At 36.1% G+C, this 27,839-nt stretch overlaps 12 non-coding genes across 12 annotated transcripts; all 12 read right to left on the reverse strand.

Moving 5' to 3' along the window:
• Nucleotides 1-1,841: 1,841 nt before the first annotated feature.
• On the reverse strand, nt 1,842-1,913 carry TRNAQ-UUG (transfer RNA glutamine (anticodon UUG)). Its single transcript has one exon. It is a non-coding gene; the product is annotated as a tRNA-Gln (tRNA).
• A 1,997-nt stretch (nt 1,914-3,910) lies between these two features.
• TRNAQ-UUG (transfer RNA glutamine (anticodon UUG)) lies at nt 3,911-3,982 on the reverse strand. Its single transcript has one exon. It is a non-coding gene; the product is annotated as a tRNA-Gln (tRNA).
• Nucleotides 3,983-5,979: 1,997 nt separating this feature from the next.
• TRNAQ-UUG (transfer RNA glutamine (anticodon UUG)) lies at nt 5,980-6,051 on the reverse strand. Its single transcript has one exon. It is a non-coding gene; the product is annotated as a tRNA-Gln (tRNA).
• Nucleotides 6,052-8,048: 1,997 nt separating this feature from the next.
• Nucleotides 8,049-8,120, reverse strand: TRNAQ-UUG (transfer RNA glutamine (anticodon UUG)). The gene has a single exon. It is a non-coding gene; the product is annotated as a tRNA-Gln (tRNA).
• Nucleotides 8,121-10,117: 1,997 nt separating this feature from the next.
• TRNAQ-UUG (transfer RNA glutamine (anticodon UUG)) lies at nt 10,118-10,189 on the reverse strand. Its single transcript has one exon. It is a non-coding gene; the product is annotated as a tRNA-Gln (tRNA).
• A 1,997-nt stretch (nt 10,190-12,186) lies between these two features.
• Nucleotides 12,187-12,258, reverse strand: TRNAQ-UUG (transfer RNA glutamine (anticodon UUG)). Its single transcript has one exon. It is a non-coding gene; the product is annotated as a tRNA-Gln (tRNA).
• A 4,066-nt stretch (nt 12,259-16,324) lies between these two features.
• Nucleotides 16,325-16,396, reverse strand: TRNAQ-UUG (transfer RNA glutamine (anticodon UUG)). Its single transcript has one exon. It is a non-coding gene; the product is annotated as a tRNA-Gln (tRNA).
• A 1,997-nt stretch (nt 16,397-18,393) lies between these two features.
• Nucleotides 18,394-18,465, reverse strand: TRNAQ-UUG (transfer RNA glutamine (anticodon UUG)). Its single transcript has one exon. It is a non-coding gene; the product is annotated as a tRNA-Gln (tRNA).
• Nucleotides 18,466-20,462: 1,997 nt separating this feature from the next.
• Nucleotides 20,463-20,534, reverse strand: TRNAQ-UUG (transfer RNA glutamine (anticodon UUG)). The gene has a single exon. It is a non-coding gene; the product is annotated as a tRNA-Gln (tRNA).
• Nucleotides 20,535-22,531: 1,997 nt separating this feature from the next.
• Nucleotides 22,532-22,603, reverse strand: TRNAQ-UUG (transfer RNA glutamine (anticodon UUG)). The gene has a single exon. It is a non-coding gene; the product is annotated as a tRNA-Gln (tRNA).
• A 1,997-nt stretch (nt 22,604-24,600) lies between these two features.
• TRNAQ-UUG (transfer RNA glutamine (anticodon UUG)) lies at nt 24,601-24,672 on the reverse strand. Its single transcript has one exon. It is a non-coding gene; the product is annotated as a tRNA-Gln (tRNA).
• Nucleotides 24,673-26,658: 1,986 nt separating this feature from the next.
• On the reverse strand, nt 26,659-26,730 carry TRNAQ-UUG (transfer RNA glutamine (anticodon UUG)). The gene has a single exon. It is a non-coding gene; the product is annotated as a tRNA-Gln (tRNA).
• Between the last annotated feature and the right edge of the window lie 1,109 nt (nt 26,731-27,839).

Consider the following 27,839-nt stretch of genomic DNA (forward strand, 5'->3'; position numbering starts at 1 on the left):
TTAAAATAAAATACATCTTACCTTTTCATTTTTATTATGTTGAACAAAGTTAAAAGTACAAAAAATCCAGATTACAATGTTAGGAAATCCATTTGAAATATTATTACCAGATAGAAACAACCTAAATTGTATTTCCCTTTGCTGCTTGTCCAAATACAAATGGTTAGATTACTATGACTTGTATGGTTTCTCTGTATACCGTGCAGACTATGATAGCAATAAGCAGCATCAAAATAGTTTTTGCCAAAGTGATCAATGGATTTCGATTTTGAATAATGCTCAAGCTCCATTTCCCTTCCAGTGAATGTAGCCTAGGACAACTGAGACCCCTAAAATTGCAATTGTGGCATTGAATGCACAGGTTCGTTATCTATTAATTGAAGCACTGGGAGTTTTCTATATAAGGTCTTTTCCAGTATATTTGTGCACCATGACTAAAATCTACTACTACAATACATTTAAAATATATCCCTGTCTGTCCCAAAATGTCTTTGGCATTCCATTCCTTATTGAAGTGTTTATCATTACTCTTCACAATCACTGTAGGAGGAAACTCTAGCTCACCATCTATGTGTGATATTATTACTGAAAAAGCAGCATGTATTTACATTTTTCCACTGGATTATTTTGACATCCTGTTGCATAAGCAGTGTCTGTATAACAGATCCCATACCCATATAGTAATGTCAATGTGTTGGAAAGCTGTGTGTGGTCAACTTCACAGACAATCCTCTTTTGGACAAGTCTTGTAGCAAATTTAGGAGCCTAATCTCCTGGGGTTCTCAGCTATCTGAAGCAGAGTGCCAATAGGATGTGATCAGGCTGATAGGTTCCTTGGGGAGAGTAAGGCTGCCCATAAGTCTCCCTTATTGCTCAAAAGAATGCTTTGATTGAGGTTCTTAAAGTGGAATGTATGGACTTGTTAGCAATGTACTTCAAGCTCACAGCAATTGGTTCCAGGATTCAGGTAATAGGAGTAAAACCATCATCGGAAACAAAGTAAGAAACTGCACAGTAATCAAGAAGTGGACATCCACTCTAAAAGACTGTCCCGTGATTAAAAATATCCCAAACTAATAACCAGATTGCTAAGGAATAGAAGCCATTTGGTTTCAACAACATGTGAAATCAGACTGAAGTGCTTGAAAGCCAGAATGCTAGCCAATTCACCACAAATTCCCACACCCAAGCTCATGCAGAAATGTTTTCATAAGGTTTTCAGTTTAGTATCTTGTTTTAGCTACCTTTTATATGAAATATACTGCAGCAGTAAATTCTTCTGCTGTGCATTAAATCTGTTTTATATACTGTTAACATGGTGTTTATCCTTTATTGAAATAATGGCTGAATAATATACAGTGTTTTACAAATAACAATTTATCTATTCTCATTAATCCCTGTCCCAGTGAGGTGTCAAGTCTAAATTCTCTAATACACATGCATACTGGGCTCAATTTTATCACTTGCCAATTAGCATATTGGTATGTTTTTTGGACTGGATTTGGGCAGGGGCACTTAAGGAGAAGCTTTCCTTGCACAATAAGGAATTTCAAACTCCACAATAGTGGATTATGGTCTGGGTTTCAATTGGATCCATGTGAGGCAGCAGTGCTAACTACTTTGCACCGTACCAACCATCTCAGTACACATGTATGGTATTGCATGGAGACTCTCTGTTTTGTTTTATTTCATATCTTACCGCATGAATAATTTAGCTGATTATTCAGACAATACTGTTTTGTGCCTCTTGTATTTGTTTTCTTTTGTCTCTGCTAGCTAGAGTTACATATATTGAATTGTGTTCACATTTCATATGACATCTTTAAGAAAAAACAAAAGCAAGGTTCCACTGAGATTTGAACTCAGATCGCTGGATTCAAAGTCCAAAGTGCTAACCATTACACCATAGAACCAACTGTAGAAATGGCAATTTGAGTATTCTTTTAGGAATGCAATACCAGTGTTTGCCAATAGGGCTGTATCTTCTTATTGGAATAATTTGTTTTCATCTGCTTCATTATGGTGTTATACTATTGCGTACACAGATTGGATGAACATTTCAATTTCTCTTAAAATAAAATACATCTTACCTTTTCATTTTTATTATGTTGAACAAAGTTAAAAGTACAAAAAATCCAGATTACAATGTTAGGAAATCCATTTGAAATATTATTACCAGATAGAAACAACCTAAATTGTATTTCCCTTTGCTGCTTGTCCAAATACAAATGGTTAGATTACTATGACTTGTATGGTTTCTCTGTATACCGTGCAGACTATGATAGCAATAAGCAGCATCAAAATAGTTTTTGCCAAAGTGATCAATGGATTTCGATTTTGAATAATGCTCAAGCTCCATTTCCCTTCCAGTGAATGTAGCCTAGGACAACTGAGACCCCTAAAATTGCAATTGTGGCATTGAATGCACAGGTTCGTTATCTATTAATTGAAGCACTGGGAGTTTTCTATATAAGGTCTTTTCCAGTATATTTGTGCACCATGACTAAAATCTACTACTACAATACATTTAAAATATATCCCTGTCTGTCCCAAAATGTCTTTGGCATTCCATTCCTTATTGAAGTGTTTATCATTACTCTTCACAATCACTGTAGGAGGAAACTCTAGCTCACCATCTATGTGTGATATTATTACTGAAAAAGCAGCATGTATTTACATTTTTCCACTGGATTATTTTGACATCCTGTTGCATAAGCAGTGTCTGTATAACAGATCCCATACCCATATAGTAATGTCAATGTGTTGGAAAGCTGTGTGTGGTCAACTTCACAGACAATCCTCTTTTGGACAAGTCTTGTAGCAAATTTAGGAGCCTAATCTCCTGGGGTTCTCAGCTATCTGAAGCAGAGTGCCAATAGGATGTGATCAGGCTGATAGGTTCCTTGGGGAGAGTAAGGCTGCCCATAAGTCTCCCTTATTGCTCAAAAGAATGCTTTGATTGAGGTTCTTAAAGTGGAATGTATGGACTTGTTAGCAATGTACTTCAAGCTCACAGCAATTGGTTCCAGGATTCAGGTAATAGGAGTAAAACCATCATCGGAAACAAAGTAAGAAACTGCACAGTAATCAAGAAGTGGACATCCACTCTAAAAGACTGTCCCGTGATTAAAAATATCCCAAACTAATAACCAGATTGCTATGGAATAGAAGCCATTTGGTTTCAACAACATGTGAAATCAGACTGAAGTGCTTGAAAGCCAGAATGCTAGCCAATTCACCACAAATTCCCACACCCAAGCTCATGCAGAAATGTTTTCATAAGGTTTTCAGTTTAGTATCTTGTTTTAGCTACCTTTTATATGAAATATACTGCAGCAGTAAATTCTTCTGCTGTGCATTAAATCTGTTTTATATACTGTTAACATGGTGTTTATCCTTTATTGAAATAATGGCTGAATAATATACAGTGTTTTACAAATAACAATTTATCTATTCTCATTAATCCCTGTCCCAGTGAGGTGTCAAGTCTAAATTCTCTAATACACATGCATACTGGGCTCAATTTTATCACTTGCCAATTAGCATATTGGTATGTTTTTTGGACTGGATTTGGGCAGGGGCACTTAAGGAGAAGCTTTCCTTGCACAATAAGGAATTTCAAACTCCACAATAGTGGATTATGGTCTGGGTTTCAATTGGATCCATGTGAGGCAGCAGTGCTAACTACTTTGCACCGTACCAACCATCTCAGCACACATGTATGGTATTGCATGGAGACTCTCTGTTTTGTTTTATTTCATATCTTACCGCATGAATAATTTAGCTGATTATTCAGACAATACTGTTTTGTGCCTCTTGTATTTGTTTTCTTTTGTCTCTGCTAGCTAGAGTTACATATATTGAATTGTGTTCACATTTCATATGACATCTTTAAGAAAAAACAAAAGCAAGGTTCCACTGAGATTTGAACTCAGATCGCTGGATTCAAAGTCCAAAGTGCTAACCATTACACCATAGAACCAACTGTAGAAATGGCAATTTGAGTATTCTTTTAGGAATGCAATACCAGTGTTTGCCAATAGGGCTGTATCTTCTTATTGGAATAATTTGTTTTCATCTGCTTCATTATGGTGTTATACTATTGCGTACACAGATTGGATGAACATTTCAATTTCTCTTAAAATAAAATACATCTTACCTTTTCATTTTTATTATGTTGAACAAAGTTAAAAGTACAAAAAATCCAGATTACAATGTTAGGAAATCCATTTGAAATATTATTACCAGATAGAAACAACCTAAATTGTATTTCCCTTTGCTGCTTGTCCAAATACAAATGGTTAGATTACTATGACTTGTATGGTTTCTCTGTATACCGTGCAGACTATGATAGCAATAAGCAGCATCAAAATAGTTTTTGCCAAAGTGATCAATGGATTTCGATTTTGAATAATGCTCAAGCTCCATTTCCCTTCCAGTGAATGTAGCCTAGGACAGCTGAGACCCCTAAAATTGCAATTGTGGCATTGAATGCACAGGTTCGTTATCTATTAATTGAAGCACTGGGAGTTTTCTATATAAGGTCTTTTCCAGTATATTTGTGCACCATGACTAAAATCTACTACTACAATACATTTAAAATATATCCCTGTCTGTCCCAAAATGTCTTTGGCATTCCATTCCTTATTGAAGTGTTTATCATTACTCTTCACAATCACTGTAGGAGGAAACTCTAGCTCACCATCTATGTGTGATATTATTACTGAAAAAGCAGCATGTATTTACATTTTTCCACTGGATTATTTTGACATCCTGTTGCATAAGCAGTGTCTGTATAACAGATCCCATACCCATATAGTAATGTCAATGTGTTGGAAAGCTGTGTGTGGTCAACTTCACAGACAATCCTCTTTTGGACAAGTCTTGTAGCAAATTTAGGAGCCTAATCTCCTGGGGTTCTCAGCTATCTGAAGCAGAGTGCCAATAGGATGTGATCAGGCTGATAGGTTCCTTGGGGAGAGTAAGGCTGCCCATAAGTCTCCCTTATTGCTCAAAAGAATGCTTTGATTGAGGTTCTTAAAGTGGAATGTATGGACTTGTTAGCCCTGTACTTCAAGCTCACAGCAATTGGTTCCAGGATTCAGGTAATAGGAGTAAAACCATCATCGGAAACAAAGTAAGAAACTGCACAGTAATCAAGAAGTGGACATCCACTCTAAAAGACTGTCCCGTGATTAAAAATATCCCAAACTAATAACCAGATTGCTAAGGAATAGAAGCCATTTGGTTTCAACAACATGTGAAATCAGACTGAAGTGCTTGAAAGCCAGAATGCTAGCCAATTCACCACAAATTCCCACACCCAAGCTCATGCAGAAATGTTTTCATAAGGTTTTCAGTTTAGTATCTTGTTTTAGCTACCTTTTATATGAAATATACTGCAGCAGTAAATTCTTCTGCTGTGCATTAAATCTGTTTTATATACTGTTAACATGGTGTTTATCCTTTATTGAAATAATGGCTGAATAATATACAGTGTTTTACAAATAACAATTTATCTATTCTCATTAATCCCTGTCCCAGTGAGGTGTCAAGTCTAAATTCTCTAATACACATGCATACTGGGCTCAATTTTATCACTTGCCAATTAGCATATTGGTATGTTTTTTGGACTGGATTTGGGCAGGGGCACTTAAGGAGAAGCTTTCCTTGCACAATAAGGAATTTCAAACTCCACAATAGTGGATTATGGTCTGGGTTTCAATTGGATCCATGTGAGGCAGCAGTGCTAACTACTTTGCACCGTACCAACCATCTCAGTACACATGTATGGTATTGCATGGAGACTCTCTGTTTTGTTTTATTTCATATCTTACCGCATGAATAATTTAGCTGATTATTCAGACAATACTGTTTTGTGCCTCTTGTATTTGTTTTCTTTTGTCTCTGCTAGCTAGAGTTACATATATTGAATTGTGTTCACATTTCATATGACATCTTTAAGAAAAAACAAAAGCAAGGTTCCACTGAGATTTGAACTCAGATCGCTGGATTCAAAGTCCAAAGTGCTAACCATTACACCATAGAACCAACTGTAGAAATGGCAATTTGAGTATTCTTTTAGGAATGCAATACCAGTGTTTGCCAATAGGGCTGTATCTTCTTATTGGAATAATTTGTTTTCATCTGCTTCATTATGGTGTTATACTATTGCGTACACAGATTGGATGAACATTTCAATTTCTCTTAAAATAAAATACATCTTACCTTTTCATTTTTATTATGTTGAACAAAGTTAAAAGTACAAAAAATCCAGATTACAATGTTAGGAAATCCATTTGAAATATTATTACCAGATAGAAACAACCTAAATTGTATTTCCCTTTGCTGCTTGTCCAAATACAAATGGTTAGATTACTATGACTTGTATGGTTTCTCTGTATACCGTGCAGACTATGATAGCAATAAGCAGCATCAAAATAGTTTTTGCCAAAGTGATCAATGGATTTCGATTTTGAATAATGCTCAAGCTCCATTTCCCTTCCAGTGAATGTAGCCTAGGACAGCTGAGACCCCTAAAATTGCAATTGTGGCATTGAATGCACAGGTTCGTTATCTATTAATTGAAGCACTGGGAGTTTTCTATATAAGGTCTTTTCCAGTATATTTGTGCACCATGACTAAAATCTACTACTACAATACATTTAAAATATATCCCTGTCTGTCCCAAAATGTCTTTGGCATTCCATTCCTTATTGAAGTGTTTATCATTACTCTTCACAATCACTGTAGGAGGAAACTCTAGCTCACCATCTATGTGTGATATTATTACTGAAAAAGCAGCATGTATTTACATTTTTCCACTGGATTATTTTGACATCCTGTTGCATAAGCAGTGTCTGTATAACAGATCCCATACCCATATAGTAATGTCAATGTGTTGGAAAGCTGTGTGTGGTCAACTTCACAGACAATCCTCTTTTGGACAAGTCTTGTAGCAAATTTAGGAGCCTAATCTCCTGGGGTTCTCAGCTATCTGAAGCAGAGTGCCAATAGGATGTGATCAGGCTGATAGGTTCCTTGGGGAGAGTAAGGCTGCCCATAAGTCTCCCTTATTGCTCAAAAGAATGCTTTGATTGAGGTTCTTAAAGTGGAATGTATGGACTTGTTAGCAATGTACTTCAAGCTCACAGCAATTGGTTCCAGGATTCAGGTAATAGGAGTAAAACCATCATCGGAAACAAAGTAAGAAACTGCACAGTAATCAAGAAGTGGACATCCACTCTAAAAGACTGTCCCGTGATTAAAAATATCCCAAACTAATAACCAGATTGCTATGGAATAGAAGCCATTTGGTTTCAACAACATGTGAAATCAGACTGAAGTGCTTGAAAGCCAGAATGCTAGCCAATTCACCACAAATTCCCACACCCAAGCTCATGCAGAAATGTTTTCATAAGGTTTTCAGTTTAGTATCTTGTTTTAGCTACCTTTTATATGAAATATACTGCAGCAGTAAATTCTTCTGCTGTGCATTAAATCTGTTTTATATACTGTTAACATGGTGTTTATCCTTTATTGAAATAATGGCTGAATAATATACAGTGTTTTACAAATAACAATTTATCTATTCTCATTAATCCCTGTCCCAGTGAGGTGTCAAGTCTAAATTCTCTAATACACATGCATACTGGGCTCAATTTTATCACTTGCCAATTAGCATATTGGTATGTTTTTTGGACTGGATTTGGGCAGGGGCACTTAAGGAGAAGCTTTCCTTGCACAATAAGGAATTTCAAACTCCACAATAGTGGATTATGGTCTGGGTTTCAATTGGATCCATGTGAGGCAGCAGTGCTAACTACTTTGCACCGTACCAACCATCTCAGCACACATGTATGGTATTGCATGGAGACTCTCTGTTTTGTTTTATTTCATATCTTACCGCATGAATAATTTAGCTGATTATTCAGACAATACTGTTTTGTGCCTCTTGTATTTGTTTTCTTTTGTCTCTGCTAGCTAGAGTTACATATATTGAATTGTGTTCACATTTCATATGACATCTTTAAGAAAAAACAAAAGCAAGGTTCCACTGAGATTTGAACTCAGATCGCTGGATTCAAAGTCCAAAGTGCTAACCATTACACCATAGAACCAACTGTAGAAATGGCAATTTGAGTATTCTTTTAGGAATGCAATACCAGTGTTTGCCAATAGGGCTGTATCTTCTTATTGGAATAATTTGTTTTCATCTGCTTCATTATGGTGTTATACTATTGCGTACACAGATTGGATGAACATTTCAATTTCTCTTAAAATAAAATACATCTTACCTTTTCATTTTTATTATGTTGAACAAAGTTAAAAGTACAAAAAATCCAGATTACAATGTTAGGAAATCCATTTGAAATATTATTACCAGATAGAAACAACCTAAATTGTATTTCCCTTTGCTGCTTGTCCAAATACAAATGGTTAGATTACTATGACTTGTATGGTTTCTCTGTATACCGTGCAGACTATGATAGCAATAAGCAGCATCAAAATAGTTTTTGCCAAAGTGATCAATGGATTTCGATTTTGAATAATGCTCAAGCTCCATTTCCCTTCCAGTGAATGTAGCCTAGGACAGCTGAGACCCCTAAAATTGCAATTGTGGCATTGAATGCACAGGTTCGTTATCTATTAATTGAAGCACTGGGAGTTTTCTATATAAGGTCTTTTCCAGTATATTTGTGCACCATGACTAAAATCTACTACTACAATACATTTAAAATATATCCCTGTCTGTCCCAAAATGTCTTTGGCATTCCATTCCTTATTGAAGTGTTTATCATTACTCTTCACAATCACTGTAGGAGGAAACTCTAGCTCACCATCTATGTGTGATATTATTACTGAAAAAGCAGCATGTATTTACATTTTTCCACTGGATTATTTTGACATCCTGTTGCATAAGCAGTGTCTGTATAACAGATCCCATACCCATATAGTAATGTCAATGTGTTGGAAAGCTGTGTGTGGTCAACTTCACAGACAATCCTCTTTTGGACAAGTCTTGTAGCAAATTTAGGAGCCTAATCTCCTGGGGTTCTCAGCTATCTGAAGCAGAGTGCCAATAGGATGTGATCAGGCTGATAGGTTCCTTGGGGAGAGTAAGGCTGCCCATAAGTCTCCCTTATTGCTCAAAAGAATGCTTTGATTGAGGTTCTTAAAGTGGAATGTATGGACTTGTTAGCCCTGTACTTCAAGCTCACAGCAATTGGTTCCAGGATTCAGGTAATAGGAGTAAAACCATCATCGGAAACAAAGTAAGAAACTGCACAGTAATCAAGAAGTGGACATCCACTCTAAAAGACTGTCCCGTGATTAAAAATATCCCAAACTAATAACCAGATTGCTAAGGAATAGAAGCCATTTGGTTTCAACAACATGTGAAATCAGACTGAAGTGCTTGAAAGCCAGAATGCTAGCCAATTCACCACAAATTCCCACACCCAAGCTCATGCAGAAATGTTTTCATAAGGTTTTCAGTTTAGTATCTTGTTTTAGCTACCTTTTATATGAAATATACTGCAGCAGTAAATTCTTCTGCTGTGCATTAAATCTGTTTTATATACTGTTAACATGGTGTTTATCCTTTATTGAAATAATGGCTGAATAATATACAGTGTTTTACAAATAACAATTTATCTATTCTCATTAATCCCTGTCCCAGTGAGGTGTCAAGTCTAAATTCTCTAATACACATGCATACTGGGCTCAATTTTATCACTTGCCAATTAGCATATTGGTATGTTTTTTGGACTGGATTTGGGCAGGGGCACTTAAGGAGAAGCTTTCCTTGCACAATAAGGAATTTCAAACTCCACAATAGTGGATTATGGTCTGGGTTTCAATTGGATCCATGTGAGGCAGCAGTGCTAACTACTTTGCACCGTACCAACCATCTCAGTACACATGTATGGTATTGCATGGAGACTCTCTGTTTTGTTTTATTTCATATCTTACCGCATGAATAATTTAGCTGATTATTCAGACAATACTGTTTTGTGCCTCTTGTATTTGTTTTCTTTTGTCTCTGCTAGCTAGAGTTACATATATTGAATTGTGTTCACATTTCATATGACATCTTTAAGAAAAAACAAAAGCAAGGTTCCACTGAGATTTGAACTCAGATCGCTGGATTCAAAGTCCAAAGTGCTAACCATTACACCATAGAACCAACTGTAGAAATGGCAATTTGAGTATTCTTTTAGGAATGCAATACCAGTGTTTGCCAATAGGGCTGTATCTTCTTATTGGAATAATTTGTTTTCATCTGCTTCATTATGGTGTTATACTATTGCGTACACAGATTGGATGAACATTTCAATTTCTCTTAAAATAAAATACATCTTACCTTTTCATTTTTATTATGTTGAACAAAGTTAAAAGTACAAAAAATCCAGATTACAATGTTAGGAAATCCATTTGAAATATTATTACCAGATAGAAACAACCTAAATTGTATTTCCCTTTGCTGCTTGTCCAAATACAAATGGTTAGATTACTATGACTTGTATGGTTTCTCTGTATACCGTGCAGACTATGATAGCAATAAGCAGCATCAAAATAGTTTTTGCCAAAGTGATCAATGGATTTCGATTTTGAATAATGCTCAAGCTCCATTTCCCTTCCAGTGAATGTAGCCTAGGACAACTGAGACCCCTAAAATTGCAATTGTGGCATTGAATGCACAGGTTCGTTATCTATTAATTGAAGCACTGGGAGTTTTCTATATAAGGTCTTTTCCAGTATATTTGTGCACCATGACTAAAATCTACTACTACAATACATTTAAAATATATCCCTGTCTGTCCCAAAATGTCTTTGGCATTCCATTCCTTATTGAAGTGTTTATCATTACTCTTCACAATCACTGTAGGAGGAAACTCTAGCTCACCATCTATGTGTGATATTATTACTGAAAAAGCAGCATGTATTTACATTTTTCCACTGGATTATCTTGACATCCTGTTGCATAAGCAGTGTCTGTATAACAGATCCCATACCCATATAGTAATGTCAATGTGTTGGAAAGCTGTGTGTGGTCAACTTCACAGACAATCCTCTTTTGGACAAGTCTTGTAGCAAATTTAGGAGCCTAATCTCCTGGGGTTCTCAGCTATCTGAAGCAGAGTGCCAATAGGATGTGATCAGGCTGATAGGTTCCTTGGGGAGAGTAAGGCTGCCCATAAGTCTCCCTTATTGCTCAAAAGAATGCTTTGATTGAGGTTCTTAAAGTGGAATGTATGGACTTGTTAGCCCTGTACTTCAAGCTCACCGTAATTGGTTCCAGGATTCATGTATTAGGAGAAAAACCATCATCGGAAACAAAGTAAGAAACTGCACAGTAATCAAGAAGTGGACTTCCACTCTACAAGACTGTCCTGTGATTAAAAATATCCCAAACTAATAACCAGATTGCTAAGGAATAGAAGCCATTTGGTTTCAACAACATGTGAAATCAGACTGAAGAGCTTGAAAGCCAGAATGCTAGCCAATTCACCACAAATTCCCACACCCAAGCTCATGCAGAAATGTTTTCATAAGGTTTTCAGTTTAGTATCTTGTTTTAGGTACCTTTTATATGAAATATACTGCAGCAGTAAATTCTTCTGCTGTGCATTAAATCTGTTTTATATACTGTTAACATGGTGTTTATCCTTTATTGAAATAATGGCTGAATAATATACAGTGTTTTACAAATAACAATTTATCTATTCTCATTAATCCCTGTCCCAGTGAGGTGTCAAGTCTAAATTCTCTAATACACATGCATACTGGGCTCAATTTTATCACTTGCCAATTAGCATATTGGTATGTTTTTTGGACTGGATTTGGGTAGGGGCACTTAAGGAGAAGCTTTCCTTGCACAATAAGGAATTTCAAACTCCACAATAGTGGATTATGGTCTGGGTTTCAATTGGATCCATGTGAGGCAGCAGTGCTAACTACTTTGCACCGTACCAACCATCTCAGTACACATGTATGGTATTGCATGGAGACTCTCTGTTTTGTTTTATTTCATATCTTACCGCATGAATAATTTAGCTGATTATTCAGACAATACTGTTTTGTGCCTCTTGTATTTGTTTTATTTTGTCTCTGCTAGCTAGAGTTACATATATTGAATTGTGTTCACATTTCATATGACATCTTTAAGAAAAAACAAAAGCAAGGTTCCACTGAGATTTGAACTCAGATCGCTGGATTCAAAGTCCAAAGTGCTAACCATTACACCATGGAACCAACTGTAGAAATTGCAATTTGAGTATTCTTTTAGGACTGCAATACCAGTGTTTGCCAATAGGGCTGCATCTTCTTATTGGAATAATTTGTTTTCATTTGCTTCTTTATGGTGTTATACTATTGCGTACACAGATTGGATGAACATTTCAATTTCTCTTAACATAAAATACATCTTACCTTTTCATTTTTATTATGTTGAACAAAGTTAAAAGTACAAAAAATCCAGATTACAATGTTAGGAAATCCATTTGAAATGTTATTACCAGATAGAAACAACCTAAATTGTATCTCCCTTTGCTGCTTGTCCAAAAACAAATGGTTAGATTACTATGACTTGTATGGTTTCTCTGTATACCGTGCAGACTATGATAGCAATAAGCAGCATCAAAATAGTTTTTGCCAAAGTGATCAATGGATTTCGATTTTGAATAATGCTCAAGCTCCATTTCCCTTCCAGTGAATGTAGCCTAGGACAACTGAGACCCCTAAAATTGCAATTGTGGCATTGAATGCACAGGTTCGTTATCTATTAATTGAAGCACTGGGAGTTTTCTATATAAGGTCTTTTCCAGTATATTTGTGCACCATGACTAAAATCTACTACTACAATACATTTAAAATATATCCCTGTCTGTCCCAAAATGTCTTTGGCATTCCATTCCTTATTGAAGTGTTTATCATTACTCTTCACAATCACTGTAGGAGGAAACTCTAGCTCACCATCTATGTGTGATATTATTACTGAAAAAGCAGCATGTATTTACATTTTTCCACTGGATTATTTTGACATCCTGTTGCATAAGCAGTGTCTGTATAACAGATCCCATACCCATATAGTAATGTCAATGTGTTGGAAAGCTGTGTGTGGTCAACTTCACAGACAATCCTCTTTTGGACAAGTCTTGTAGCAAATTTAGGAGCCTAATCTCCTGGGGTTCTCAGCTATCTGAAGCAGAGTGCCAATAGGATGTGATCAGGCTGATAGGTTCCTTGGGGAGAGTAAGGCTGCCCATAAGTCTCCCTTATTGCTCAAAAGAATGCTTTGATTGAGGTTCTTAAAGTGGAATGTATGGACTTGTTAGCAATGTACTTCAAGCTCACAGCAATTGGTTCCAGGATTCAGGTAATAGGAGTAAAACCATCATCGGAAACAAAGTAAGAAACTGCACAGTAATCAAGAAGTGGACATCCACTCTAAAAGACTGTCCCGTGATTAAAAATATCCCAAACTAATAACCAGATTGCTAAGGAATAGAAGCCATTTGGTTTCAACAACATGTGAAATCAGACTGAAGTGCTTGAAAGCCAGAATGCTAGCCAATTCACCACAAATTCCCACACCCAAGCTCATGCAGAAATGTTTTCATAAGGTTTTCAGTTTAGTATCTTGTTTTAGCTACCTTTTATATGAAATATACTGCAGCAGTAAATTCTTCTGCTGTGCATTAAATCTGTTTTATATACTGTTAACATGGTGTTTATCCTTTATTGAAATAATGGCTGAATAATATACAGTGTTTTACAAATAACAATTTATCTATTCTCATTAATCCCTGTCCCAGTGAGGTGTCAAGTCTAAATTCTCTAATACACATGCATACTGGGCTCAATTTTATCACTTGCCAATTAGCATATTGGTATGTTTTTTGGACTGGATTTGGGCAGGGGCACTTAAGGAGAAGCTTTCCTTGCACAATAAGGAATTTCAAACTCCACAATAGTGGATTATGGTCTGGGTTTCAATTGGATCCATGTGAGGCAGCAGTGCTAACTACTTTGCACCGTACCAACCATCTCAGTACACATGTATGGTATTGCATGGAGACTCTCTGTTTTGTTTTATTTCATATCTTACCGCATGAATAATTTAGCTGATTATTCAGACAATACTGTTTTGTGCCTTTTGTATTTGTTTTCTTTTGTCTCTGCTAGCTAGAGTTACATATATTGAATTGTGTTCACATTTCATATGACATCTTTAAGAAAAAACAAAAGCAAGGTTCCACTGAGATTTGAACTCAGATCGCTGGATTTAAAGTCCAAAGTGCTAACCATTACACCATAGAACCAACTGTAGAAATGGCAATTTGAGTATTCTTTTAGGAATGCAATACCAGTGTTTGCCAATAGGGCTGTATCTTCTTATTGGAATAATTTGTTTTCATCTGCTTCATTATGGTGTTATACTATTGCGTACACAGATTGGATGAACATTTCAATTTCTCTTAAAATAAAATACATCTTACCTTTTCATTTTTATTATGTTGAACAAAGTTAAAAGTACAAAAAATCCAGATTACAATGTTAGGAAATCCATTTGAAATATTATTACCAGATAGAAACAACCTAAATTGTATTTCCCTTTGCTGCTTGTCCAAATACAAATGGTTAGATTACTATGACTTGTATGGTTTCTCTGTATACCGTGCAGACTATGATAGCAATAAGCAGCATCAAAATAGTTTTTGCCAAAGTGATCAATGGATTTCGATTTTGAATAATGCTCAAGCTCCATTTCCCTTCAAGTGAATGTAGCCTAGGACAACTGAGACCCCTAAAATTGCAATTGTGGCATTGAATGCACAGGTTCGTTATCTATTAATTGAAGCACTGGGAGTTTTCTATATAAGGTCTTTTCCAGTATATTTGTGCACCATGACTAAAATCTACTACTACAATACATTTAAAATATATCCCTGTCTGTCCCAAAATGTCTTTGGCATTCCATTCCTTATTGAAGTGTTTATCATTACTCTTCACAATCACTGTAGGAGGAAACTCTAGCTCACCATCTATGTGTGATATTATTACTGAAAAAGCAGCATGTATTTACATTTTTCCACTGGATTATTTTGACATCCTGTTGCATAAGCAGTGTCTGTATAACAGATCCCATACCCATATAGTAATGTCAATGTGTTGGAAAGCTGTGTGTGGTCAACTTCACAGACAATCCTCTTTTGGACAAGTCTTGTAGCAAATTTAGGAGCCTAATCTCCTGGGGTTCTCAGCTATCTGAAGCAGAGTGCCAATAGGATGTGATCAGGCTGATAGGTTCCTTGGGGAGAGTAAGGCTGCCCATAAGTCTCCCTTATTGCTCAAAAGAATGCTTTGATTGAGGTTCTTAAAGTGGAATGTATGGACTTGTTAGCAATGTACTTCAAGCTCACAGCAATTGGTTCCAGGATTCAGGTAATAGGAGTAAAACCATCATCGGAAACAAAGTAAGAAACTGCACAGTAATCAAGAAGTGGACATCCACTCTAAAAGACTGTCCCGTGATTAAAAATATCCCAAACTAATAACCAGATTGCTAAGGAATAGAAGCCATTTGGTTTCAACAACATGTGAAATCAGACTGAAGTGCTTGAAAGCCAGAATGCTAGCCAATTCACCACAAATTCCCACACCCAAGTTCATGCAGAAATGTTTTCATAAGGTTTTCAGTTTAGTATCTTGTTTTAGCTACCTTTTATATGAAATATACTGCAGCAGTAAATTCTTCTGCTGTGCATTAAATCTGTTTTATATACTGTTAACATGGTGTTTATCCTTTATTGAAATAATGGCTGAATAATATACAGTGTTTTACAAATAACAATTTATCTATTCTCATTAATCCCTGTCCCAGTGAGGTGTCAAGTCTAAATTCTCTAATACACATGCATACTGGGCTCAATTTTATCACTTGCCAATTAGCATATTGGTATGTTTTTTGGACTGGATTTGGGCAGGGGCACTTAAGGAGAAGCTTTCCTTGCACAATAAGGAATTTCAAACTCCACAATAGTGGATTATGGTCTGGGTTTCAATTGGATCCATGTGAGGCAGCAGTGCTAACTACTTTGCACCGTACCAACCATCTCAGTACACATGTATGGTATTGCATGGAGACTCTCTGTTTTGTTTTATTTCATATCTTACCGCATGAATAATTTAGCTGATTATTCAGACAATACTGTTTTGTGCCTCTTGTATTTGTTTTATTTTGTCTCTGCTAGCTAGAGTTACATATATTGAATTGTGTTCACATTTCATATGACATCTTTAAGAAAAAACAAAAGCAAGGTTCCACTGAGATTTGAACTCAGATCGCTGGATTCAAAGTCCAAAGTGCTAACCATTACACCATGGAACCAACTGTAGAAATTGCAATTTGAGTATTCTTTTAGGACTGCAATACCAGTGTTTGCCAATAGGGCTGCATCTTCTTATTGGAATAATTTGTTTTCATCTGCTTCTTTATGGTGTTATACTATTGCGTACACAGATTGGATGAACATTTCAATTTCTCGTAACATAAAATACATCTTACCTTTTCATTTTTATTATGTTGAACAAAGTTAAAAGTACAAAAAATCCAGATTACAATGTTAGGAAATCCATTTGAAATATTATTACCAGATAGAAACAACCTAAATTGTATCTCCCTTTGCTGCTTGTCCAAATACAAATGGTTAGATTACTATGACTTGTATGGTTTCTCTGTATACCGTGCAGACTATGATAGCAATAAGCAGCATCAAAATAGTTTTTGCCAAAGTGATCAATGGATTTCGATTTTGAATAATGCTCAAGCTCCATTTCCCTTCCAGTGAATGTAGCCTAGGACAACTGAGACCCCTAAAATTGCAATTGTGGCATTGAATGCACAGGTTCGTTATCTATTAATTGAAGCACTGGGAGTTTTCTATATAAGGTCTTTTCCAGTATATTTGTGCACCATGACTAAAATCTACTACTACAATACATTTAAAATATATCCCTGTCTGTCCCAAAATGTCTTTGGCATTCCATTCCTTATTGAAGTGTTTATCATTACTCTTCACAATCACTGTAGGAGGAAACTCTAACTCACCATCTATGTGTGATATTATTACTGAAAAAGCAGCATGTATTTACATTTTTCCGCTGGATTATCTTGACATCCTGTTGCATAAGCAGTGTCTGTATAACAGATCCCATACCCATATAGTAATGTCAATGTGTTGGAAAGCTGTGTGTGGTCAACTTCACAGACAATCCTCTTTTGGACAAGTCTTGTAACAAATTTAGGAGCCTAATCTCCTGGGGCTCTCAGCTATCTGAAGCAGAGTGCCAATAGGATGTGATCAGGCTGATAGGTTCCTTGGGGAGAGTAAGGCTGCCCATAAGTCTCCCTTATTGCTCAAAAGAATGCTTTGATTGAGGTTCTTAAAGTGGAATGTATGGACTTGTTAGCCCTGTACTTCAAGCTCACAGCAATTGGTTCCAGGATTCAGGTAATAGGAGTAAAACCATCATCGGAAACAAAGTAAGAAACTGCACAGTAATCAAGAAGTGGACATCCACTCTAAAAGACTGTCCCGTGATTAAAAATATCCCAAACTAATAACCAGATTGCTAAGGAATAGAAGCCATTTGGTTTCAACAACATGTGAAATCAGACTGAAGAGCTTGAAAGCCAGAATGCTAGCCAATTCACCACAAATTCCCACACCCAAGCTCATGCAGAAATGTTTTCATAAGGTTTTCAGTTTAGTATCTTGTTTTAGCTACCTTTTATATGAAATATACTGCAGCAGTAAATTCTTCTGCTGTGCATTAAATCTGTTTTATATACTGTTAACATGGTGTTTATCCTTTATTGAAATAATGGCTGAATAATATACAGTGTTTTACAAATAACAATTTATCTATTCTCATTAATCCCTGTCCCAGTGAGGTGTCAAGTCTAAATTCTCTAATACACATGCATACTGGGCTCAATTTTATCACTTGCCAATTAGCATATTGGTATGTTTTTTGGACTGGATTTGGGCAGGGGCACTTAAGGAGAAGCTTTCCTTGCACAATAAGGAATTTCAAACTCCACAATAGTGGATTATGGTCTGGGTTTCAATTGGATCCATGTGAGGCAGCAGTGCTAACTACTTTGCACCGTACCAACCATCTCAGTACACATGTATGGTATTGCATGGAGACTCTCTGTTTTGTTTTATTTCATATCTTACCGCATGAATAATTTAGCTGATTATTCAGACAATACTGTTTTGTGCCTCTTGTATTTGTTTTATTTTGTCTCTGCTAGCTAGAGTTACATATATTGAATTGTGTTCACATTTCATATGACATCTTTAAGAAAAAACAAAAGCAAGGTTCCACTGAGATTTGAACTCAGATCGCTGGATTCAAAGTCCAAAGTGCTAACCATTACACCATGGAACCAACTGTAGAAATTGCAATTTGAGTATTCTTTTAGGACTGCAATACCAGTGTTTGCCAATAGGGCTGCATCTTCTTATTGGAATAATTTGTTTTCATTTGCTTCTTTATGGTGTTATACTATTGCGTACACAGATTGGATGAACATTTCAATTTCTCTTAACATAAAATACATCTTACCTTTTCATTTTTATTATGTTGAACAAAGTTAAAAGTACAAAAAATCCAGATTACAATGTTAGGAAATCCATTTGAAATGTTATTACCAGATAGAAACAACCTAAATTGTATCTCCCTTTGCTGCTTGTCCAAAAACAAATGGTTAGATTACTATGACTTGTATGGTTTCTCTGTATACCGTGCAGACTATGATAGCAATAAGCAGCATCAAAATAGTTTTTGCCAAAGTGATCAATGGATTTCGATTTTGAATAATGCTCAAGCTCCATTTCCCTTCCAGTGAATGTAGCCTAGGACAACTGAGACCCCTAAAATTGCAATTGTGGCATTGAATGCACAGGTTCGTTATCTATTAATTGAAGCACTGGGAGTTTTCTATATAAGGTCTTTTCCAGTATATTTGTGCACCATGACTAAAATCTACTACTACAATACATTTAAAATATATCCCTGTCTGTCCCAAAATGTCTTTGGCATTCCATTCCTTATTGAAGTGTTTATCATTACTCTTCACAATCACTGTAGGAGGAAACTCTAGCTCACCATCTATGTGTGATATTATTACTGAAAAAGCAGCATGTATTTACATTTTTCCACTGGATTATTTTGACATCCTGTTGCATAAGCAGTGTCTGTATAACAGATCCCATACCCATATAGTAATGTCAATGTGTTGGAAAGCTGTGTGTGGTCAACTTCACAGACAATCCTCTTTTGGACAAGTCTTGTAGCAAATTTAGGAGCCTAATCTCCTGGGGTTCTCAGCTATCTGAAGCAGAGTGCCAATAGGATGTGATCAGGCTGATAGGTTCCTTGGGGAGAGTAAGGCTGCCCATAAGTCTCCCTTATTGCTCAAAAGAATGCTTTGATTGAGGTTCTTAAAGTGGAATGTATGGACTTGTTAGCAATGTACTTCAAGCTCACAGCAATTGGTTCCAGGATTCAGGTAATAGGAGTAAAACCATCATCGGAAACAAAGTAAGAAACTGCACAGTAATCAAGAAGTGGACATCCACTCTAAAAGACTGTCCCGTGATTAAAAATATCCCAAACTAATAACCAGATTGCTAAGGAATAGAAGCCATTTGGTTTCAACAACATGTGAAATCAGACTGAAGTGCTTGAAAGCCAGAATGCTAGCCAATTCACCACAAATTCCCACACCCAAGCTCATGCAGAAATGTTTTCATAAGGTTTTCAGTTTAGTATCTTGTTTTAGCTACCTTTTATATGAAATATACTGCAGCAGTAAATTCTTCTGCTGTGCATTAAATCTGTTTTATATACTGTTAACATGGTGTTTATCCTTTATTGAAATAATGGCTGAATAATATACAGTGTTTTACAAATAACAATTTATCTATTCTCATTAATCCCTGTCCCAGTGAGGTGTCAAGTCTAAATTCTCTAATACACATGCATACTGGGCTCAATTTTATCACTTGCCAATTAGCATATTGGTATGTTTTTTGGACTGGATTTGGGCAGGGGCACTTAAGGAGAAGCTTTCCTTGCACAATAAGGAATTTCAAACTCCACAATAGTGGATTATGGTCTGGGTTTCAATTGGATCCATGTGAGGCAGCAGTGCTAACTACTTTGCACCGTACCAACCATCTCAGTACACATGTATGGTATTGCATGGAGACTCTCTGTTTTGTTTTATTTCATATCTTACCGCATGAATAATTTAGCTGATTATTCAGACAATACTGTTTTGTGCCTCTTGTATTTGTTTTCTTTTGTCTCTGCTAGCTAGAGTTACATATATTGAATTGTGTTCACATTTCATATGACATCTTTAAGAAAAAACAAAAGCAAGGTTCCACTGAGATTTGAACTCAGATCGCTGGATTCAAAGTCCAAAGTGCTAACCATTACACCATAGAACCAACTGTAGAAATGGCAATTTGAGTATTCTTTTAGGAATGCAATACCAGTGTTTGCCAATAGGGCTGTATCTTCTTATTGGAATAATTTGTTTTCATCTGCTTCATTATGGTGTTATACTATTGCGTACACAGATTGGATGAACATTTCAATTTCTCTTAAAATAAAATACATCTTACCTTTTCATTTTTATTATGTTGAACAAAGTTAAAAGTACAAAAAATCCAGATTACAATGTTAGGAAATCCATTTGAAATATTATTACCAGATAGAAACAACCTAAATTGTATTTCCCTTTGCTGCTTGTCCAAATACAAATGGTTAGATTACTATGACTTGTATGGTTTCTCTGTATACCGTGCAGACTATGATAGCAATAAGCAGCATCAAAATAGTTTTTGCCAAAGTGATCAATGGATTTCGATTTTGAATAATGCTCAAGCTCCATTTCCCTTCCAGTGAATGTAGCCTAGGACAACTGAGACCCCTAAAATTGCAATTGTGGCATTGAATGCACAGGTTCGTTATCTATTAATTGAAGCACTGGGAGTTTTCTATATAAGGTCTTTTCCAGTATATTTGTGCACCATGACTAAAATCTACTACTACAATACATTTAAAATATATCCCTGTCTGTCCCAAAATGTCTTTGGCATTCCATTCCTTATTGAAGTGTTTATCATTACTCTTCACAATCACTGTAGGAGGAAACTCTAGCTCACCATCTATGTGTGATATTATTACTGAAAAAGCAGCATGTATTTACATTTTTCCGCTGGATTATCTTGACATCCTGTTGCATAAGCAGTGTCTGTATAACAGATCCCATACCCATATAGTAATGTCAATGTGTTGGAAAGCTGTGTGTGGTCAACTTCACAGACAATCCTCTTTTGGACAAGTCTTGTAACAAATTTAGGAGCCTAATCTCCTAGGGCTCTCAGCTATCTGAAGCAGAGTGCCAATAGGATGTGATCAGGCTGATAGGTTCCTTGGGGAGAGTAAGGCTGCCCATAAGTCTCCCTTATTGCTCAAAAGAATGCTTTGATTGAGGTTCTTAAAGTGGAATGTATGGACTTGTTAGCCCTGTACTTCAAGCTCACAGCAATTGGTTCCAGGATTCAGGTAATAGGAGTAAAACCATCATCGGAAACAAAGTAAGAAACTGCACAGTAATCAAGAAGTGGACATCCACTCTAAAAGACTGTCCCGTGATTAAAAATATCCCAAACTAATAACCAGATTGCTAAGGAATAGAAGCCATTTGGTTTCAACAACATGTGAAATCAGACTGAAGTGCTTGAAAGCCAGAATGCTAGCCAATTCACCACAAATTCCCACACCCAAGCTCATGCAGAAATGTTTTCATAAGGTTTTCAGTTTAGTATCTTGTTTTAGCTACCTTTTATATGAAATATACTGCAGCAGTAAATTCTTCTGCTGTGCATTAAATCTGTTTTATATACTGTTAACATGGTGTTTATCCTTTATTGAAATAATGGCTGAATAATATACAGTGTTTTACAAATAACAATTTATCTATTCTCATTAATCCCTGTCCCAGTGAGGTGTCAAGTCTAAATTCTCTAATACACATGCATACTGGGCTCAATTTTATCACTTGCCAATTAGCATATTGGTATGTTTTTTGGACTGGATTTGGGCAGGGGCACTTAAGGAGAAGCTTTCCTTGCACAATAAGGAATTTCAAACTCCACAATAGTGGATTATGGTCTGGGTTTCAATTGGATCCATGTGAGGCAGCAGTGCTAACTACTTTGCACCGTACCAACCATCTCAGTACACATGTATGGTATTGCATGGAGACTCTCTGTTTTGTTTTATTTCATATCTTACCGCATGAATAATTTAGCTGATTATTCAGACAATACTGTTTTGTGCCTCTTGTATTTGTTTTCTTTTGTCTCTGCTAGCTAGAGTTACATATATTGAATTGTGTTCACATTTCATATGACATCTTTAAGAAAAAACAAAAGCAAGGTTCCACTGAGATTTGAACTCAGATCGCTGGATTCAAAGTCCAAAGTGCTAACCATTACACCATAGAACCAACTGTAGAAATGGCAATTTGAGTATTCTTTTAGGAATGCAATACCAGTGTTTGCCAATAGGGCTGTATCTTCTTATTGGAATAATTTGTTTTCATCTGCTTCATTATGGTGTTATACTATTGCGTACACAGATTGGATGAACATTTCAATTTCTCTTAAAATAAAATACATCTTACCTTTTCATTTTTATTATGTTGAACAAAGTTAAAAGTACAAAAAATCCAGATTACAATGTTAGGAAATCCATTTGAAATATTATTACCAGATAGAAACAACCTAAATTGTATTTCCCTTTGCTGCTTGTCCAAATACAAATGGTTAGATTACTATGACTTGTATGGTTTCTCTGTATACCGTGCAGACTATGATAGCAATAAGCAGCATCAAAATAGTTTTTGCCAAAGTGATCAATGGATTTCGATTTTGAATAATGCTCAAGCTCCATTTCCCTTCCAGTGAATGTAGCCTAGGACAACTGAGACCCCTAAAATTGCAATTGTGGCATTGAATGCACAGGTTCGTTATCTATTAATTGAAGCACTGGGAGTTTTCTATATAAGGTCTTTTCCAGTATATTTGTGCACCATGACTAAAATCTACTACTACAATACATTTAAAATATATCCCTGTCTGTCCCAAAATGTCTTTGGCATTCCATTCCTTATTGAAGTGTTTATCATTACTCTTCACAATCACTGTAGGAGGAAACTCTAGCTCACCATCTATGTGTGATATTATTACTGAAAAAGCAGCATGTATTTACATTTTTCCACTGGATTATTTTGACATCCTGTTGCATAAGCAGTGTCTGTATAACAGATCCCATACCCATATAGTAATGTCAATGTGTTGGAAAGCTGTGTGTGGTCAACTTCACAGACAATCCTCTTTTGGACAAGTCTTGTAGCAAATTTAGGAGCCTAATCTCCTGGGGTTCTCAGCTATCTGAAGCAGAGTGCCAATAGGATGTGATCAGGCTGATAGGTTCCTTGGGGAGAGTAAGGCTGCCCATAAGTCTCCCTTATTGCTCAAAAGAATGCTTTGATTGAGGTTCTTAAAGTGGAATGTATGGACTTGTTAGCAATGTACTTCAAGCTCACAGCAATTGGTTCCAGGATTCAGGTAATAGGAGTAAAACCATCATCGGAAACAAAGTAAGAAACTGCACAGTAATCAAGAAGTGGACATCCACTCTAAAAGACTGTCCCGTGATTAAAAATATCCCAAACTAATAACCAGATTGCTAAGGAATAGAAGCCATTTGGTTTCAACAACATGTGAAATCAGACTGAAGTGCTTGAAAGCCAGAATGCTAGCCAATTCACCACAAATTCCCACACCCAAGCTCATGCAGAAATGTTTTCATAAGGTTTTCAGTTTAGTATCTTGTTTTAGCTACCTTTTATATGAAATATACTGCAGCAGTAAATTCTTCTGCTGTGCATTAAATCTGTTTTATATACTGTTAACATGGTGTTTATCCTTTATTGAAATAATGGCTGAATAATATACAGTGTTTTACAAATAACAATTTATCTATTCTCATTAATCCCTGTCCCAGTGAGGTGTCAAGTCTAAATTCTCTAATACACATGCATACTGGGCTCAATTTTATCACTTGCCAATTAGCATATTGGTATGTTTTTTGGACTGGATTTGGGCAGGGGCACTTAAGGAGAAGCTTTCCTTGCACAATAAGGAATTTCAAACTCCACAATAGTGGATTATGGTCTGGGTTTCAATTGGATCCATGTGAGGCAGCAGTGCTAACTACTTTGCACCGTACCAACCATCTCAGTACACATGTATGGTATTGCATGGAGACTCTCTGTTTTGTTTTATTTCATATCTTACCGCATGAATAATTTAGCTGATTATTCAGACAATACTGTTTTGTGCCTCTTGTATTTGTTTTCTTTTGTCTCTGCTAGCTAGAGTTACATATATTGAATTGTGTTCACATTTCATATGACATCTTTAAGAAAAAACAAAAGCAAGGTTCCACTGAGATTTGAACTCAGATCGCTGGATTCAAAGTCCAAAGTGCTAACCATTACACCATAGAACCAACTGTAGAAATGGCAATTTGAGTATTCTTTTAGGAATGCAATACCAGTGTTTGCCAATAGGGCTGTATCTTCTTATTGGAATAATTTGTTTTCATCTGCTTCATTATGGTGTTATACTATTGCGTACACAGATTGGATGAACATTTCAATTTCTCTTAAAATAAAATACATCTTACCTTTTCATTTTTATTATGTTGAACAAAGTTAAAAGTACAAAAAATCCAGATTACAATGTTAGGAAATCCATTTGAAATATTATTACCAGATAGAAACAACCTAAATTGTATTTCCCTTTGCTGCTTGTCCAAATACAAATGGTTAGATTACTATGACTTGTATGGTTTCTCTGTATACCGTGCAGACTATGATAGCAATAAGCAGCATCAAAATAGTTTTTGCCAAAGTGATCAATGGATTTCGATTTTGAATAATGCTCAAGCTCCATTTCCCTTCCAGTGAATGTAGCCTAGGACAACTGAGACCCCTAAAATTGCAATTGTGGCATTGAATGCACAGGTTCGTTATCTATTAATTGAAGCACTGGGAGTTTTCTATATAAGGTCTTTTCCAGTATATTTGTGCACCATGACTAAAATCTACTACTACAATACATTTAAAATATATCCCTGTCTGTCCCAAAATGTCTTTGGCATTCCATTCCTTATTGAAGTGTTTATCATTACTCTTCACAATCACTGTAGGAGGAAACTCTAGCTCACCATCTATGTGTGATATTATTACTGAAAAAGCAGCATGTATTTACATTTTTCCACTGGATTATTTTGACATCCTGTTGCATAAGCAGTGTCTGTATAACAGATCCCATACCCATATAGTAATGTCAATGTGTTGGAAAGCTGTGTGTGGTCAACTTCACAGACAATCCTCTTTTGGACAAGTCTTGTAGCAAATTTAGGAGCCTAATCTCCTGGGGTTCTCAGCTATCTGAAGCAGAGTGCCAATAGGATGTGATCAGGCTGATAGGTTCCTTGGGGAGAGTAAGGCTGCCCATAAGTCTCCCTTATTGCTCAAAAGAATGCTTTGATTGAGGTTCTTAAAGTGGAATGTATGGACTTGTTAGCAATGTACTTCAAGCTCACAGCAATTGGTTCCAGGATTCAGGTAATAGGAGTAAAACCATCATCGGAAACAAAGTAAGAAACTGCACAGTAATCAAGAAGTGGACATCCACTCTAAAAGACTGTCCCGTGATTAAAAATATCCCAAACTAATAACCAGATTGCTAAGGAATAGAAGCCATTTGGTTTCAACAACATGTGAAATCAGACTGAAGTGCTTGAAAGCCAGAATGCTAGCCAATTCACCACAAATTCCCACACCCAAGCTCATGCAGAAATGTTTTCAGTTTAGTATCTTGTTTTAGCTACCTTTTATATGAAATATACTGCAGCAGTAAATTCTTCTGCTGTGCATTAAATCTGTTTTATATACTGTTAACATGGTGTTTATCCTTTATTGAAATAATGGCTGAATAATATACAGTGTTTTACAAATAACAATTTATCTATTCTCATTAATCCCTGTCCCAGTGAGGTGTCAAGTCTAAATTCTCTAATACACATGCATACTGGGCTCAATTTTATCACTTGCCAATTAGCATATTGGTATGTTTTTTGGACTGGATTTGGGCAGGGGCACTTAAGGAGAAGCTATCCTTGCACAATAAGGAATTTCAAACTCCACAATAGTGGATTATGGTCTGGGTTTCAATTGGATCCATGTGAGGCAGCAGTGCTAACTACTTTGCACCGTACCAACCATCTCAGTACACATGTATGGTATTGCATGGAGACTCTCTGTTTTGTTTTATTTCATATCTTACCGCATGAATAATTTAGCTGATTATTCAGACAATACTGTTTTGTGCCTCTTGTATTTGTTTTATTTTGTCTCTGCTAGCTAGAGTTACATATATTGAATTGTGTTCACATTTCATATGACATCTTTAAGAAAAAACAAAAGCAAGGTTCCACTGAGATTTGAACTCAGATCGCTGGATTCAAAGTCCAAAGTGCTAACCATTACACCATGGAACCAACTGTAGAAATTGCAATTTGAGTATTCTTTTAGGACTGCAATACCAGTGTTTGCCAATAGGGCTGCATCTTCTTATTGGAATAATTTGTTTTCATCTGCTTCTTTATGGTGTTATACTATTGCGTACACAGATTGGATGAACATTTCAATTTCTCTTAAAATAAAATACATCTTACCTTTTCATTTTTATTATGTTGAACAAAGTTAAAAGTACAAAAAATCTAGATTACAATGTTAGGAAATCCATTTGAAATATTATTACCAGATAGAAACAACCTAAATTGTATTTCCCTTTGCTGCTTGTCCAAATACAAATGGTTAGATTACTATGACTTGTATGGTTTCTCTGTATACCGTGCAGACTATGATAGCAATAAGCAGCATCAAAATAGTTTTTGCCAAAGTGATCAATGGATTTCGATTTTGAATAATGCTCAAGCTCCATTTCCCTTCCAGTGAATGTAGCCTAGGACAACTGAGACCCCTAAAATTGCAATTGTGGCATTGAATGCACAGGTTCGTTATCTATTAATTGAAGCACTGGGAGTTTTCTATATAAGGTCTTTTCCAGTATATTTGTGCACCATGACTAAAATCTACTACTACAATACATTTAAAATATATCCCTGTCTGTCCCAAAATGTCTTTGGCATTCCATTCCTTATTGAAGTGTTTATCATTACTCTTCACAATCACTGTAGGAGGAAACTCTAGCTCACCATCTATGTGTGATATTATTACTGAAAAAGCAGCATGTATTTACATTTTTCCACTGGATTATTTTGACATCCTGTTGCATAAGCAGTGTCTGTATAACAGATCCCATACCCATATAGTAATGTCAATGTGTTGGAAAGCTGTGTGTGGTCAACTTCACAGACAATCCTCTTTTGGACAAGTCTTGTAGCAAATTTAGGAGCCTAATCTCCTGGGGTTCTCAGCTATCTGAAGCAGAGTGCCAATAGGATGTGATCAGGCTGATAGGTTCCTTGGGGAGAGTAAGGCTGCCCATAAGTCTCCCTTATTGCTCAAAAGAATGCTTTGATTGAGGTTCTTAAAGTGGAATGTATGGACTTGTTAGCAATGTACTTCCAGCTCACAGCAATTG

This window comes from Mixophyes fleayi, chromosome 10, assembly GCF_038048845.1.
Source record: "Mixophyes fleayi isolate aMixFle1 chromosome 10, aMixFle1.hap1, whole genome shotgun sequence".
Classification (NCBI taxonomy): Eukaryota; Metazoa; Chordata; class Amphibia; order Anura; family Limnodynastidae; genus Mixophyes; species Mixophyes fleayi.